The 14,335-nt window shown below is 41.3% G+C and overlaps 1 long non-coding RNA gene across 2 annotated transcripts; it reads left to right on the plus strand.

Moving 5' to 3' along the window:
• Positions 1–267: 267 nt before the first annotated feature.
• Positions 268–12,789, plus strand: LOC136010959 (uncharacterized). 2 transcript variants are annotated; one of them, XR_010611107.1, is made up of 3 exons: positions 268–379; positions 11,224–11,339; positions 12,367–12,789. It is a non-coding gene; the product is annotated as an uncharacterized LOC136010959 (long non-coding RNA). The 2 variants fall into 2 exon arrangements; XR_010611106.1 differs by having other exon boundaries at positions 269–379; positions 11,221–11,339.
• The last annotated feature ends 1,546 nt before the right edge of the window (positions 12,790–14,335 follow it).

Genomic DNA, 14,335 nt, shown 5'->3' on the forward strand with positions numbered 1-14,335 from the left:
GTGATATGTAGGGAAATAAAAAAGCACTGGTATTTGGGTCACATATAGAGATTAATGTGATATATCTCTTCTAGTACTGAAATATCTCTCCTGGTGGAAGCTCCTCTGGAATGATGCCCCTGTGATAGAGCCAGGACAACAGTGGGAACATGTTAGAGGTGCTTTGTAAGGTCCATCTCCCAAATGGTTGCAGGGACCATCTCCATGTTAAAACCTGTGATGACAAGCACTGCAAAGTTACATAAACAAGGTTCAGCTGGGACTTTTTTGTGTGAAGGAATTGAACTCAACAGGAGTTGTGCCTATGAGCTCACTACAGTGTGCTGGAGTGCTGCAGGGAGCTCTGGGGAGCCTGGTTTAAGGCCACTGGAAGTGAGGGGTAAGACAGTTTTCTGTCCATCTTGCAGAGGTCTGGACTCATTGGGAGTGCAGAGTTTTTGTTTCTTTGTCTGGACTTCGTTTTGTTTGGGGTTGTTTGTTTGTGGTGGTTTTGGAGGCTTTTTGTCCAGTGGCCCCAACCTTGAAAAAATGCTGATCTTGTGTGTCTTTCAGACTGCCCATTGTCAAAGACACTCCTCACTGTGGTTGCATCTGGGTTGTGTCAAAAGGAATTCAGATGGCTTACATCTATAATCAGAGTTTAAGTTGGGCAAATCATGCTTGGGATAATTGATGCATTTTTTATTTCTATTGCTTAACTAGAGGATGCAGGAGAAGGATTAATTCAAACAAGTTTGCAGGAAGGGTATCAACATCCATACACTGAAAGCAATTAATGAGGGAACTCTCCTGGTATTATTAGAAAGACTACTAGGAAGACAGCAAATTATGGAAAATTAAAGATACTTGATGCTGGACAGAAAAAGGAAAACAAAACTCAGGCTGGATAATTAATGGTGAAAACAAAATTATGTTCTATTTGGGAAGAAAATAAACACTTTTTAAGAGGCAAGGGATACTTCTGTGAATAGAGACTGATGACTGGGCACATCTAGTGTTTCTGTTGAGAACAGTCAGTGTTTTAAAGTTAGCAGGAAAAGTTATGAGCTTTTACAATTATTCCTCAGAAAAGCAGAGGTGAAAAGCTAAAAATGGCTATTTTGTGTTTCAAAGGGAAAGAAAAATTATTGCAGTGCCTGTTCCCTTGCTGTTCCCTTGTCTCCAAACCAGCAGTGGCAAGAGGCACATCATAGCACGTCTGACCTTCTCCCCCCTTCCTACAGACAGAGAAAGGGGCCAATTTATAAATATTCCTGGAAACAATGTCAGGAGAGGCTGTGGGCTATTACCATTAAAACAACTGGTAACTTTGTTTTACATATATGTGTGCTGATTTTACTTCACCTTTACAAAGCTGCTTTTTAGTAGATTTTCTTTAGGACTCACGCTAAATTGACCACTACTAGCACAGTTATTTATGCGGAGAACTTTCCTTTACCCTTCCACTTCTGTTTATCTCTGTCCATCATAGTTCAGAATGACTACACTTTTCATTTCAAACAAAACCAACCAAAAAAAAAAAGCCCCAAACTAAATAAGCCAATGTTAGTCCCCTGTCACAGGAATGCTGCTGCTGTAGGAAAGAAGGATGAGAAAATGAGTTGATCTTCAAGCCTTTTCTGTGAGGTTTAATCTTTACCGAAGACTGAAGATGCTCAGCACTATATGTGATTAGTTCCACATGCTGTTTAAAATGCAGATTTCCCAGCCTCCTTCCCTTGATATGAATGAGTTGTTTAACCTCTAACACTTTATCCTCTGCTACTTGGGCATGATATTGGTAATAGGAATAGTTTATATCCTCACGAGGATCTAAAGACTCAATTACTAAGGTTTATATAATTAGAGGTTGCATTCTGCCCTGTTTGTTGTTACTTCCTAACCCAAAAGGTACAACACATCCTGATAATTTGTTTTTTCCCTGCCCCACCTCTGCACTCTCTTAACAACACCACAACTGCTACAGACTCAGGTTCTACCCTTGGAAAACAGAGGTGGCTCCTTAGTGCCTCGCACCAGCTTACAGAGCTGCTCCGCTATTGTCGCTATAGACAGGTAAAGCCACCTTTACCTTCTGTACACCTAGCAATGCCTGTCTCTAAATGCAGGGTCAGACTGATGGGGAGTTCCCCTGCAGCAGCTCTGTCCCCATTGAGCTGTAGGAAGTATTCAGGTGCGCCACAACTGCACTTAATTGTTTCCATTTCTACAATAAGATGATAAAAAACACTTGTGACTGAGCATGCAAAGGCCCTCGTAAAAAAGTCTATTAATTTTTATGCCTTATAAATGTAAACCACAATTCACTTTAAGTTTGCTGTGAAAACATTTCTCTTAAAATCTAAGTTTATAGGTCACAGAACAAATAGGGTTTCAGAACAAAAGTCTGGCTTTTATTCTCCTGAGAATTCTATTATTGTAAATTAATAATTCTGGTTTGTCTGCCTTTGTTTTCAGGGCTGTTCAAGGAAAATATCTCTGAAGCTCTGCTGTTTTACTGCTTTTCTTTGATGAATATTTTATCAAATAGCAATCACGATCCTGTAATTCAGTTGTACAGTTTGCTGCTGTCATACACCGAAACCTAAAGCGACTGAGAGAAACAAAAGCAAAACACAAAATTATCAAGCATTTAAGCTTTCAGAATAGTTGGGGTGCCTTAATATTGATTTATCCTAAAGCGAGCAGCATGTTGCTGTTTCACTACTGCCTGTCACTTCCCTGAGTGGCAGCATTTGGTGCATTTAATTGTACTTTTAATCACACTTGTGGAAATGTGGGCATAGGTGGTGCTAGCAAGGCTACCAGCTGTGGTCTTAGCTGTAAAACAGAACTCTGGCAGACACTAATGTGTGCTTGTACTTCTCTCAATTGATCTTGGTGAGATTGCAACCTTCTACCTGCCTGACATTTATGGAAGCTGATCAGATAGTAGGCTTTTATAATGTATATAATGAAGAGCTATTTGGAAACCATGTAGTGGTTTTATGGTCTGAGCCTATGGCCATTTCCCCTCAACGGCAGTGCTGGGTGCTGTACCACCAGCTCAGCTCACAGACCTGCCTCTGGTGCAGAATATTGCTGCTGGGTGAAAGCATTTCTAACATACATGATTTATTTACAGGCTGAAAAAATGTAGGCCCCAAGGCTGAATATTAATGTAATAACCCTAACTGCAATAAACCCGCTGTTTCTCAGAAGTGCTGATCTCCCACAGTTTTCAATGGCCCTAATTTTCTCACTCTGTATTCTTCAGTGCTCCAATAATCAGAACACTTCATTTCACTCTCTAAATACAGTCTTGTCAAGCAGCCTTCAGTGTTACCCTTTTGTTTCTGGACTGATTCCTGTGTTATGCTGGTCAGAGGCTTGCAAACTCTTTGAGGACTGTTTTGAAATTGGTGGGGATTTTTATTTTATTTTTGGGGTTTTTTTTTGTGTGTGATTTTTGTTTGGTTTTTTTTTTTTTTTTTTTTTTGTTTCTTCTTAAATATTCAGAAGAATAATATGATATACAGCACTCCCTTGAACATTATGCAGGAACCATAGAGATAATATCACTGTGAAATGACCCCCTGCTAAACTTTGTTGTTATTGGGTGGTCTTGGGTTGCTGATATACTTATTTGGTAGGAAATAGAAGGCCTAAAACTAATCCTTGCTGTGGAGAGATGATCAAAAGAAGGTGAGCGGGACCATTTCTTGCGCCTAAGGAGATGAGAGGGGCAAAAGCATGAGTAATATTTGATTTTATATGGCTGTTTTCACATCTATTGCTACAAGTATGAAGTAGGAGGAGCTGCAATGAATATTTCACAGGAACAAGTTCTGTTCCAGTTCAGTAAAAGAACTTCCATAAGCTTTGGCCCAAGTTTATGTACTTTGGAGTGGAATTACAGAAAAATAACAAATCCAGAACCAATACACAGTTCTGCGCAGGCAGAGGGTTTATCATATTCTTCTTTTATGATTCTTTTGCCAGAGAGAACTTTTCATTATAACTGTGCTGTTATTGTTGCAGTCATTAAAGAAAAAAGATAAGGAGAGAAATTATATTGCTTACCCTGTGTTTTATTTCTGAAGAGTGGTCCTGCGCAAAGTGGGAGCTTGGATCCAGCTCCAGCAAAGCCCTCTGAACTCCCCATGGTGTTAGGTGGCCCCAACAGCGTGAATGTGATACTCCCCATTTAGCGGCTATACGTGTGTGACTGGCAAAGCTGGGCGGTGACTCTGTGCTGCTCTCTGAAGGGTTTTTAGGGAGTTCCTCAAGGAGGAGGTGGTAGGAATGGATCTCAATTAGTTTCCCCGAGCCTGAACGGTTTTGGAGGCTGAGCAGCCATAACCCAAGAGCTCTACTCTAGGATGAGCCTGGAGGGAGGGTGAGAAAGAAAATACAGTGCTTTTTCTCACAATAACAACTTCTTTTCTTCCTCAGATGTGCTGTGTACACAGAGTTTCTCACCTGAGTACATTGGGTCCATGTAAATTGCTCAGTGGTGGTTTTAACCCCTGCTGAAGAGACAAAGTTTAGGCTTCTTTCACCATTTCTTTAGCCTGAGTGTCTCCCCACCTCTGTCTGCTGTGGGCCGCTTTAGGCACAGCTGGCCTAACCAGGATGAACTGTAGCACATCTTTCAAACTAGATCATGCTAGTATTTATATGAAGTAACAGGAGGATTTAAGGCAAATTCACAATACAAGTGGAGCGTCCTGGCTGTGTGTAAATCCCCATCAGATGGTGGGTGATTTCCAAGTTAATACATGATGCATGGAGGAACTTACATACCCCTATGCAGTGAGCAAGAGCAAACTGTGGCTGAATCCCTTTGAATAGATCTTGCACTGAGGGGAAGCTCAAGGGCGTGTGAAGCATGTGAGCATATGGGCATGGCAGGTCACTGCAGCTCTGAGTGTAGGCATGTTGGCACTTGGGCACCAATGCCTTCATTGGATGGGGAAATTTATAGGGAGAAGAAAGATATTTGTAGGTTTTACTTTATTTTTTTTTAAGTTGAAGAATTTTATAACTGTTTCGTCTAAATGCTGATCTCTCCAGAAACTGCAGCGAGCCTCCTGCCCACTCCGTGTGTACACTTACCCTCTATGGCTGTCAGAGAGCTGGGAAGAAATGTGTGTGGAAAGAATCTTTTGGAGCATATTGGCTTTTAATGAAGCAAACTGTTTCTGGAATAATCTGTAATTGTTTCTGTGTCCTGAGGGTAATCGGGAGCCAGCCTTTTTATGAATTGCTAAATATCCAGGGCAGAGCATTACTACACCTTACAGCTGAAGCCAGACTTTAAAATATGTTTACCTAATTCCATCTAAAATCAATACTTGCTAATTAGCACATGTATTTAACTTCACAGGCACACTTGTAAAATGCATATTATTGATGCCTGCTCAAATATATGCCTTGGTCTCCAGACATTATCTAGAGAGGTTGAGAAAGTATCTGCAGATTAACTAGTATCCCAAATTGCTACTCTTAGATGCTGGATCTAGGTCTGCGCACAGCTGGGCTTTTTCAGGTAGAGGCTTGCCCCTTCTCTAAGGGGGTAGGTGACCTGTATGTGTCCTTTCTCTCTTCAGATTTAATCTTTGCAGGGTTAAAGACATGTTTATGGGATTGGGGAGCTCAAGAGTACTTTTTTCCATGGAATTTGTTCTGGTGTGTAAAGGGAAATGGTAGCAGAAAAGTCAAAAAGAACAATTGCCTCTTCAAGTTTCCACCTACCACTGCGTATTTCTAAGGGAGGAGTAGCCACACATGCAGCTTTTTTCTTATGCAGAGAGGAGTTAGGGGCTGAAGCCCTTCCTTTTCCCAGCTGAAAGTGACCTGAGTGCAGTTAGACATTAGTGTATAAAGTCTTGAATTATGTGCTAAATGGAAAAACAAAACCTGAAAGCAGCTGGTGGATTGCTCATAGTAATACAGACTGGAAAAGAAAGAATGCAAAATAAGCAAAATGCTGAAAGATGTAATTCCCTTCCAGATGTGAGCCTCAGAGACTCCAGAGTGGGGGTCAGAGGCAGGAGCAGGAAGGTGCCTGCGCCTGTGATGGTGTGGCAGGAGGTCATACCTGGCTTTGCTGCTTTGAATGTTCACGTCTCACATGTCAGAGGCTGAGATGCCTGAAAACCCAATCCAGCATGAAACTGCTTCAACCCCTTCTTTTTGATTTAAGTGAAAAGCCCTTTCTCTCTTCAATGTTAGTCTGGTCTTGGCCCAGTTTCCCAGCTTCAGCTGGTACATCCTCCTCAGAAGGCCTAGTGCTAAATCTGGGTGCTGCTTCATGGGGTTTTGCTTTCCCACTTTACTCCAATGTGGAGTAAAATGAGGGCAGAACAGATGTTCAGGAAGGTCTGGAATGACATAAAATTCTTGCTCCTTAGCTGGGCAATAAGTATTCATATTAATGTTACCTATTTTAATGCAAATTTGTTGAACAAGTATACAACATGCATATGATTTTTGGTTTTGTTTTATTTCTTTTCTGATGGGAGAAAAAAGATCTATGCATACTCCTCAGAGGCACCGACTACATTTGGCTAACAGACTGGTGCTGCTATACTGCAGCTGCTCTGTTTTCAAGAGCTCTCAACCTACAGTGAACTGAACTGAGATGCAGGGAAAGGAAACCTGGGACATCTGTGGGTGGTCATGCACACTGCAGGCTTCCAAAATCAGGACTGTGTTGGTAACGTTTGCTGTTTCCTTTACCTCCTTCTATTTTTCTATCAGGCACTTTACACTGTGAGTTCAAGGCATTTATGAAAGAGATGATGAATTCACTATGTATTAGCAGTAAGGGCCAATAGGGCATTTGGCCACTAACCAGGCACCTGCTCCTACCTGCAGAACCTGTGCCTGTGAGCAATGCTGTCCTCCTTTTCCCTACGTATGTACGGATGTATAAAAATCCTGCAGTGCAGTGGATTTCTGAATTCATTATGATAAAATGTTGCCATGAAATTTTCTTGTAATTTGATGTGAGATAATAGATTTTAGTTTTTTATTCTGTCTACAGTAAAATTCTAACAGCTCCTTACAATGTAAGTTCAAAGTAAGCAGACATAATTACAATCAACAATTCAGTTTTCTAGTTCTCTCTGCACATTTTCTTTTCCATCATCTTTAAAGGAAAATAGTGAGGAGGCTGTTTGTAAGCAGCAGGTCTTGATGATTGTGTTCTCATAAGGTTTTTATACCTTTTTCATGTAAAAATGCAACAAAATTAGGATGAAGCTAATGCAAACAGCCTTCAAAAAATGTGTATTTTAGTGATGTATAGACACTAAGAAGAAAGATCTGAGCTTCTGCCCTTTTTCATTGTGCATTTCAAATCGGGTCCAGCACTGGACTCATCTTCAGAAGCTCCTAGGTGTTTCAAATCTGGGATTTCAACATATTTCCAGCCAGGTAAGAAGCTTTTTATGTGCTAGGGAAAGAGATAGATGATGAAAATAGCCTGATTTTCTCCTTTCAGTCAAGGTGACATAGATTAAGTGTGACTTCTTTCAAGCTGGTACAGGACCTGCACAGGGCATATGGGTATATATATTGTAGGATAAGGCTGATTGCCCTCTGGTGGGTAACATCTGAGCAATGGGTTTGGACTCAGAGAGAAGTGCGAGGTGCAGGGTTTTGGAAAGGGGAAGAAAAGATGCAATTCTGGCTCGGCTGGTATGGAGCAGAGCTGTGTGCTGGGCACTTTGGCTGATCTTCTGTGAAGCTTTCCCTAAACTGCAGAGGTTCTGTGTGTTGCTCATGTCCACAGCACAGGAAGCTGTATTTTCCAGCTGACCTCACACGAAGCAGTGAGGATTGATGCTGGCTGATGTGAGCTCTTATGGTTGCTTGCTAGGCCACTGCTTTTCTTTGCTGCTTGGCAGCAAACACTGCCACTGCTGATGGATGGCCTGGCCCAAAAGCACAGCGAGGACCAGACAGGATTGCCCAGGCAACTTAGACTGGCTCCACAGGGACAGAGTTACCGTTCACTGTGATTTCTGCTGTCATTGCGCTCTGCAAATTATGAGATGCAAAAAATACATGGGGAAGTTTTAATTGTAAAGTAAACTAAATCAGACCATGACTGTGTTACATTCATGGACCCGTTTGCCAGGAACAACAGGAATACAGGACAGTGGGCTGGGTCCTTGCATTGGTGCATCTGGATATTTCCATCAAAGGCAGTCATTTCATCATTTAATGCTTGCCCATGTTTTTGCCTTAAAGATGCTGTAAAGTAAAGTATTTTTATTTATTTTTCTTTTTACCCTGTTGAAAGTTGGACTGCTCCTAAAGATGGCTGACCTTGCAAAACCTGCGGAGAACTTGGGGTAATGGTCTACCTTTACCAATTTTACAGACAAAACATACACTAGAGCAGTGATTAGGGACACAGCTTGGATCTCTCTGGTCCAGAAACACTATGTCGCTGCTCGGGTATAGCCCTGAGAGGAAAAGCACAAGTACTCAGAAACACATGAAAGGCTGTCAAAATGGTGTTCATCCACCAACCTCCCAGACCACAGCCCTGCAAGGAGCTGGTGAGACATCCTGAGAGCTCACCATGATTCAGCCACATGCTGAGATACAACTGGCCGTGTCCTAAAGCCAGCCAGATCGACAAAAGCTGTGTCAGCAACATTTGGATGGGCTGTTATCTGGCTATGGCACGCTAGTCTGACCATGCCAGGGCTGTAAGCTCGTGCTTATCCGTATACTTCATAGGCCTCAGAGTTGACTGCCTTCACTTTTGTGACTGGCATCCAGAGAGGAGGTTGTTGTTGCCGTCAGGTCTTGCAACTTTATGGAACATTAAAGAGCCCTCACGTATCTCACTGGGGAAGACAAAGAGAGCCTTGAGTCTTCTAATCAAGCTGCTTCTAAAACCAGGTTTTCTAACAGGATAGTCCCACTTTATACTGGATCATTATCTTCTTGTACAAGTGCCTCTTTTATCTTTCATCAGAGCAGGAGTTGGCCAGTGACAGAAAGGACCATACTGCGCCCTTAGGGGAAAAGAAGAAAAAAAACCAAGGCAAATTCTAGGTTTGTGATTTCTGTGTTATAAATATTACTTGTCATCAAGGTGAGAGTTTTGAGACAGACAGCAGTGCAGTGAACAATATGCCGAACAACCTGTTTGAAGTTTGGTCCTTCTGAACCAAGAAATACTTTAATCATTTTATGCAACACATGGCCTTTTGATTCTGGCAAGCTGAGGCAGAAGAGAAAGTTGCTATGCAACCGAGCAAGCAGCTGCTGAGCTGAGAGTCCAGAAACTGGGAACTTTTACAAACAGGAATTGTCTTGAAAATTACAAACAGGCAGAATTTTATGGTTGCTTCCAATTTTCACATTTGTCATCATCTTGCTTCTGAGTTTATTTAAACAATGTTGGTGAAGGGTTGTAGAAATGATGCCTCAGGTGCTGCCCGGTAGCCTATTTTGGGGACTATAAAACTATAGGAATTTGGCTTTGGTGACAGTGCCATGTGTGCATACTGCTGACAAGAGACCTTAATTATTTTAGTCTAGGCTTGCACTGAATACAGAAAGCTCACCCTATAACCCCAGTGCTAGCTTGGGCCTGGCTTCCCTCTGGCAGCAGTTCAGATTCAATGTGAGGTTGAGCCCAAAGCCAGGGTCTTTCAGGGTTGGGCTGTGAGGAGGGATGCCATGTACTTCATTTCTTCCTAATACAGTGCTGGGACCTTCAGCATGGGCTGATTTTTTGTTCAGATGAATGTCTGAATATTGCTCATGTTGCCTGCAGAAAAAAGCACGGCTGTTTTCTTAAAGACTGGGCAAATAGAAATCCCTGGTGCTACTCATCCTCTCAGCTACAGTTCTGATACATGTTTTTAGCAGGGAGGCCTATCAATCGTTAGCCTTTCAATAAATAAACAAATGAATAAATAAATAAACACTATGAACTACCAAAAGGTGCTGACAAGCTTTTTAGTGGAGTTACAACTGAATTACAACAGGATACGAAACGCAAACTCTGACTACCATTTGTGCCATTTAACTACTTAATAAATTTCAAGGGAAGTAGGCATTCAGGGCTGTAAATAAGTCCTTTACAACCATCACTTCCCATATAGGCTGTAGTCATTGTTTAGACTTTCTGACATTAGAAGTAATGTTTTGGAATGATCAGCTTCTCCTCCTGTGCCACAATGTGCCACGTGGAGGGGTTAGGCGAAGCCCCTGTGTGGCCAAATCAATGGTTGAAGGACAAGGATACAAGGAAAGCCACAAGTCCTTCATCCAATTACAGCCAACGTGTTAAGACTGCCTTCTGTTCTTGTTGGTAACATCTAGATGGTAAATTATCTTATCAAAATATAAATTCAAAGTAATAAAGTGATAATCATCTCCAATTCCCAGTGGCTAAACAACTAATGAGAGATTTAATGTACTACAAATGCAGGAGATAACAAAATAATTGCAAAATGGTCAGCTGTTGAGGATGTTTAGGAAGAAGCACAAGGAGAAAAACATTTTTCAAGTAGTGCTTGTTATAAGGAAAACATGTTATCAACAACCCATCTTTGAACAGATACGTTAGGGAAATAATACCAAGCAAATCCACTGGGTGTGTTTCCTTGTTCTGCATGTTCCTTAAATTGTGTTCCAGAAAGAGATTGTCACCTTTTTTGGTTTTACAGCAAAGCTCATTTCCCTGGTTGCAAGAAATTAGTCTGATTTCTCTGTTGATGGTTTGGAATGCTTAGAGTGCATACAGTGAATGGGTAATAGTGCAGGCACTCAGGAAGACTTTCAGCCCAAAAGGCTGTTTAAAAATACCTGTTGCAAGATGTTAAGTCAACCTAAAAGAGCTGAATAGGGAAGAATCACAGAGGTTTCTGTCTGTGAAGCTGCAGTGTGTCTGCCTGGAGCTGAGAATAGGTGAATGAGGAGGCAGGTGGGGGTGCCTAGGTTTTGCCCGGGGGGGAGGAGGGGAGTGGATGACATGCAGCAGTCCACAAAAGGTTTCTGAAAGGGGATGAGCAACAAGATTGAGTTTGTGAGGCAAAGTTGTACAAGATGGGAAATGTACTTTTAGTGAAGGTTTGTTTGTTTGTTTGTTTGTTTGTTTGTTTTTTTGGGGGGGTGAGTTTTTTTGGGGGTGGGTTTTTTTTTTGTTTTTTCTTTTTAATGACTGAATATATAGGACAATTACATCTTGCATATATTGTGCAGCAGGAACTTGCAAAATGAAGACATGCCCTGAACCTGGAGTGGGAAGACGGAGACAGTGCTCAGCTACCAGGTCTGTCTGCCTGAGGTGACCATGCAGGCTGCAGTGGAGGCTGAGGCAGGTAAGGGAGGTTTGGAAAGGGGCTGGAAGGTGGACTTGAGCTCTGTTTGGCAAGGTTGTACCTGTAGTGAGGAGAAGGCACCAGGAACCTCTGAAGCAGCTGAGAGTTTAATCTGAAAAGCAATAGCTGAGGAACAGCAGAAGGCAATTAGGAGCTGAGTTGTGCTGTAGGAGTGAATGAGAGACTTTATGGTGGGTGACAGCTTAAGAACAACAAAACTGTTCTTGGGGAGAAAAAAACCCACTATTTTACATTTTGTGAAACCATCATTTGTCTCCTGACCAGCACAGGCACAAAGGCTGATCTGCCAAGGCTCTGTCTGTTTTCCAAGCTCTGAAAACAATGATCCTAGTTCTAAAGAGCTTGCAGTCAAAACCAAAAGACAAAGGCTAGTTCAAAAGAAACAAGGACAAAACATTTAAGAGGGTACACCTTCAAAACACCATTAATTGTAAATAATGATTTGCCTGACCTTGGCATTGCTCCCAGGAAGTCACACAAGCTCAAGAATGCAACATAATGATGCACGACTTAAAAATACTGTATCAAGGAACACCTGGTTCCTTTTAGCTGAACGCCTTGTTGCCGTTCATTCATTCTTCACTTGACTGAAAACTCATGGGCTCATTGATGGATGGATCTTGATGGAACTGCTTGGCAAACTTAGGTGGTTTAAAGATGTCTAATAAATTACTAATTAAAGGAGGGGGAAAATACACAGCTCAGAAAACCAGAGTCTGCAAAGCTGGATTTTAACTTCTTGCATGAGAAAATTTGATGTGAACATAGGGAAGATTCCCAAGTGGAAGACTTCACCTCACAAATGCATGTGTCTTTTTTTTCCCCTGTTAAAAATGTAGTATTAATTTCCTAATTAATAGTGGGATGATGTTTGTTTTTATTTCCTTTCTCTATCAGAAGAGGTTTCAGACTTTTATAATATTGTGCATGTTTGTGGTGTGTCTGTGCTAATGCAAGTCATGCACATGTAGATATTTATGTCTATGGATTTGCCTTTCTCTTACAGATTGTCTTGATTGCTACCTACTCATGGTTGAAAGAAATCAGGCCTAAAATGCAGCTTGATGGGATACGGGAACCTGGAAAGCCTGGTGATAATAATCAGTGCCTCTTGAGTAATGACTCCATGTTCCTGAGGTGACCCCCAGGAAGAAAATCTCTACTGTAGATGGCACATTTTGCTCGAAATCCTCTGATTCAATCTTGTCTTCTGCTGTTGTGCAAATGAACATTCATAATGAAGCACTTGTAATCTTCAAGACTGAGATCAATGCATCTAATGAGCATCTGTTCATTCAAATTTGTACTGAACAGCTTTTTCATGTAACTCCAAGTGAGCAAGAGGAACATGGTTCATCAAGTGTCTTTCCCCCATCCTATTTCCTGATAATATAAATAAATCTTGCCAAGTTACTTTTTTGAGACAAAATACTATATACTCTCTGGCTCTTATTACGCAATTGTGAAATTAACTGTTTCTCTTGTTCTTTAAAAATACCATTTTTATCTAATTATTCAAATCAGAAATACAAGGAGGACCACACAGTTCCTTATTGAGACCTGAAGAGAACTTGCTGTGATTTCAAAACCCCAGCAAACTTAACAAAATCAAAACAATCTTAAATATTGACAGAGAATTGGAACAGGGGTTTTCTTCTTCTTCTGAAAGTCTGCAGTTCTGCAAGTATTGATGTTTCTTAATCATCTAAGACTCCATATTGGTAAGCAAAATAACAAGATGGAGAAAATGTCTAGAATACCATCCATAAGAAAACTAGTCACCAGGAACTTTGCCAAGATGTAACTCAGGCAGACAATCAAACGGGGAAAGCACTCCTGCCTTAATCTTGTTGAGTGTTTATTTGTTGGTCTTAAGCTAGAATTAGGTCTTGTAGATTTATGTACTGTATATAAAATGAAACAAAAAATAAAGTCTCTGCTAGAACACTTCTTTGCATAAAAAGCCATGTTTGACAGAGGTGGTTCTACACTGTAAGATTTGACTTTCAAATATTATCCAAATTATAACAATTTCTTGATGAACCAGTTTAGCTATTCTGGGCACTGCAGAAAAGCATCCACAGGTGATACAAACTGAAGCCCTAACCTGAACATTTGCAGGCTTAAACAATGGCACTGCCAAAGTCCAATTTCTGTTGACAATTGGAATCCCTTGAGCCAGGTCAAGAGTGGCAATGTTAGCAAGGCTATATAGAAACATAAATACCTTAAACCCAAGCTAATCCTTCCCCTCCTCCTACCCTATGAGACCCTTCCCTCTAAATTAGTGTTTCTTCTTTAGGTTCAAAACTGTCTGTTACCTGTAGGATTCCTCCTGATCCAGCTCCTACCCAAATCGTTTTAAATTTTAAAAGCTTGATTTGCCTTTTGCTACTGAAACTCTGTCATTCTTCCAGGGAGATACTGACAGAGCCTGGGTTATGAAGATTTTGTTCAGTTCATAATATTTACTGACTTTTCACAGGTGCTTTGCACCCAGCTGAGGGTATTTCAATTCGCTGAATGAGCCAGAACCTGCCCATGAAAGAAAGGGATGGGTAGTAAAGTGGAAGGGCATTACTGATGCCTCTGTGAGGCTCTCCTAGGTTCGATGGTTGGTTGCACTGGAATTGGTTTCTGTATAGGTGGAACTGTGGAGAGGCTGAAGGGAAAGGAGTATACACAGTATGAGATAACTATGCTGTTGTAGAGAGCTTGTTTCAATTCTGCATGCCAGGATGCATGTCATGTTTCAATGCTGCTAAGACAAAGATAAAATTGCTGCTGGTAGAGAGGAAACTTTTCCAGTTTTGCTAGCTAGCCCCAACTATATGCCATTAAGAGAGGGAATCAGAAGTATTGAACATTGCAGTAAGAGTCTTTGATGCATCTGCTTGCTCCTAAACCATGGGGATTGTCAGGGCTTAGCACAGATGTGGACTGAAGGAAAATCCCTGGCAGTGTTCAAGGCCAGG

Source organism: Lathamus discolor, chromosome 3 (genome assembly GCF_037157495.1).
Source record: "Lathamus discolor isolate bLatDis1 chromosome 3, bLatDis1.hap1, whole genome shotgun sequence".
Classification (NCBI taxonomy): Eukaryota; Metazoa; Chordata; class Aves; order Psittaciformes; family Psittacidae; genus Lathamus; species Lathamus discolor.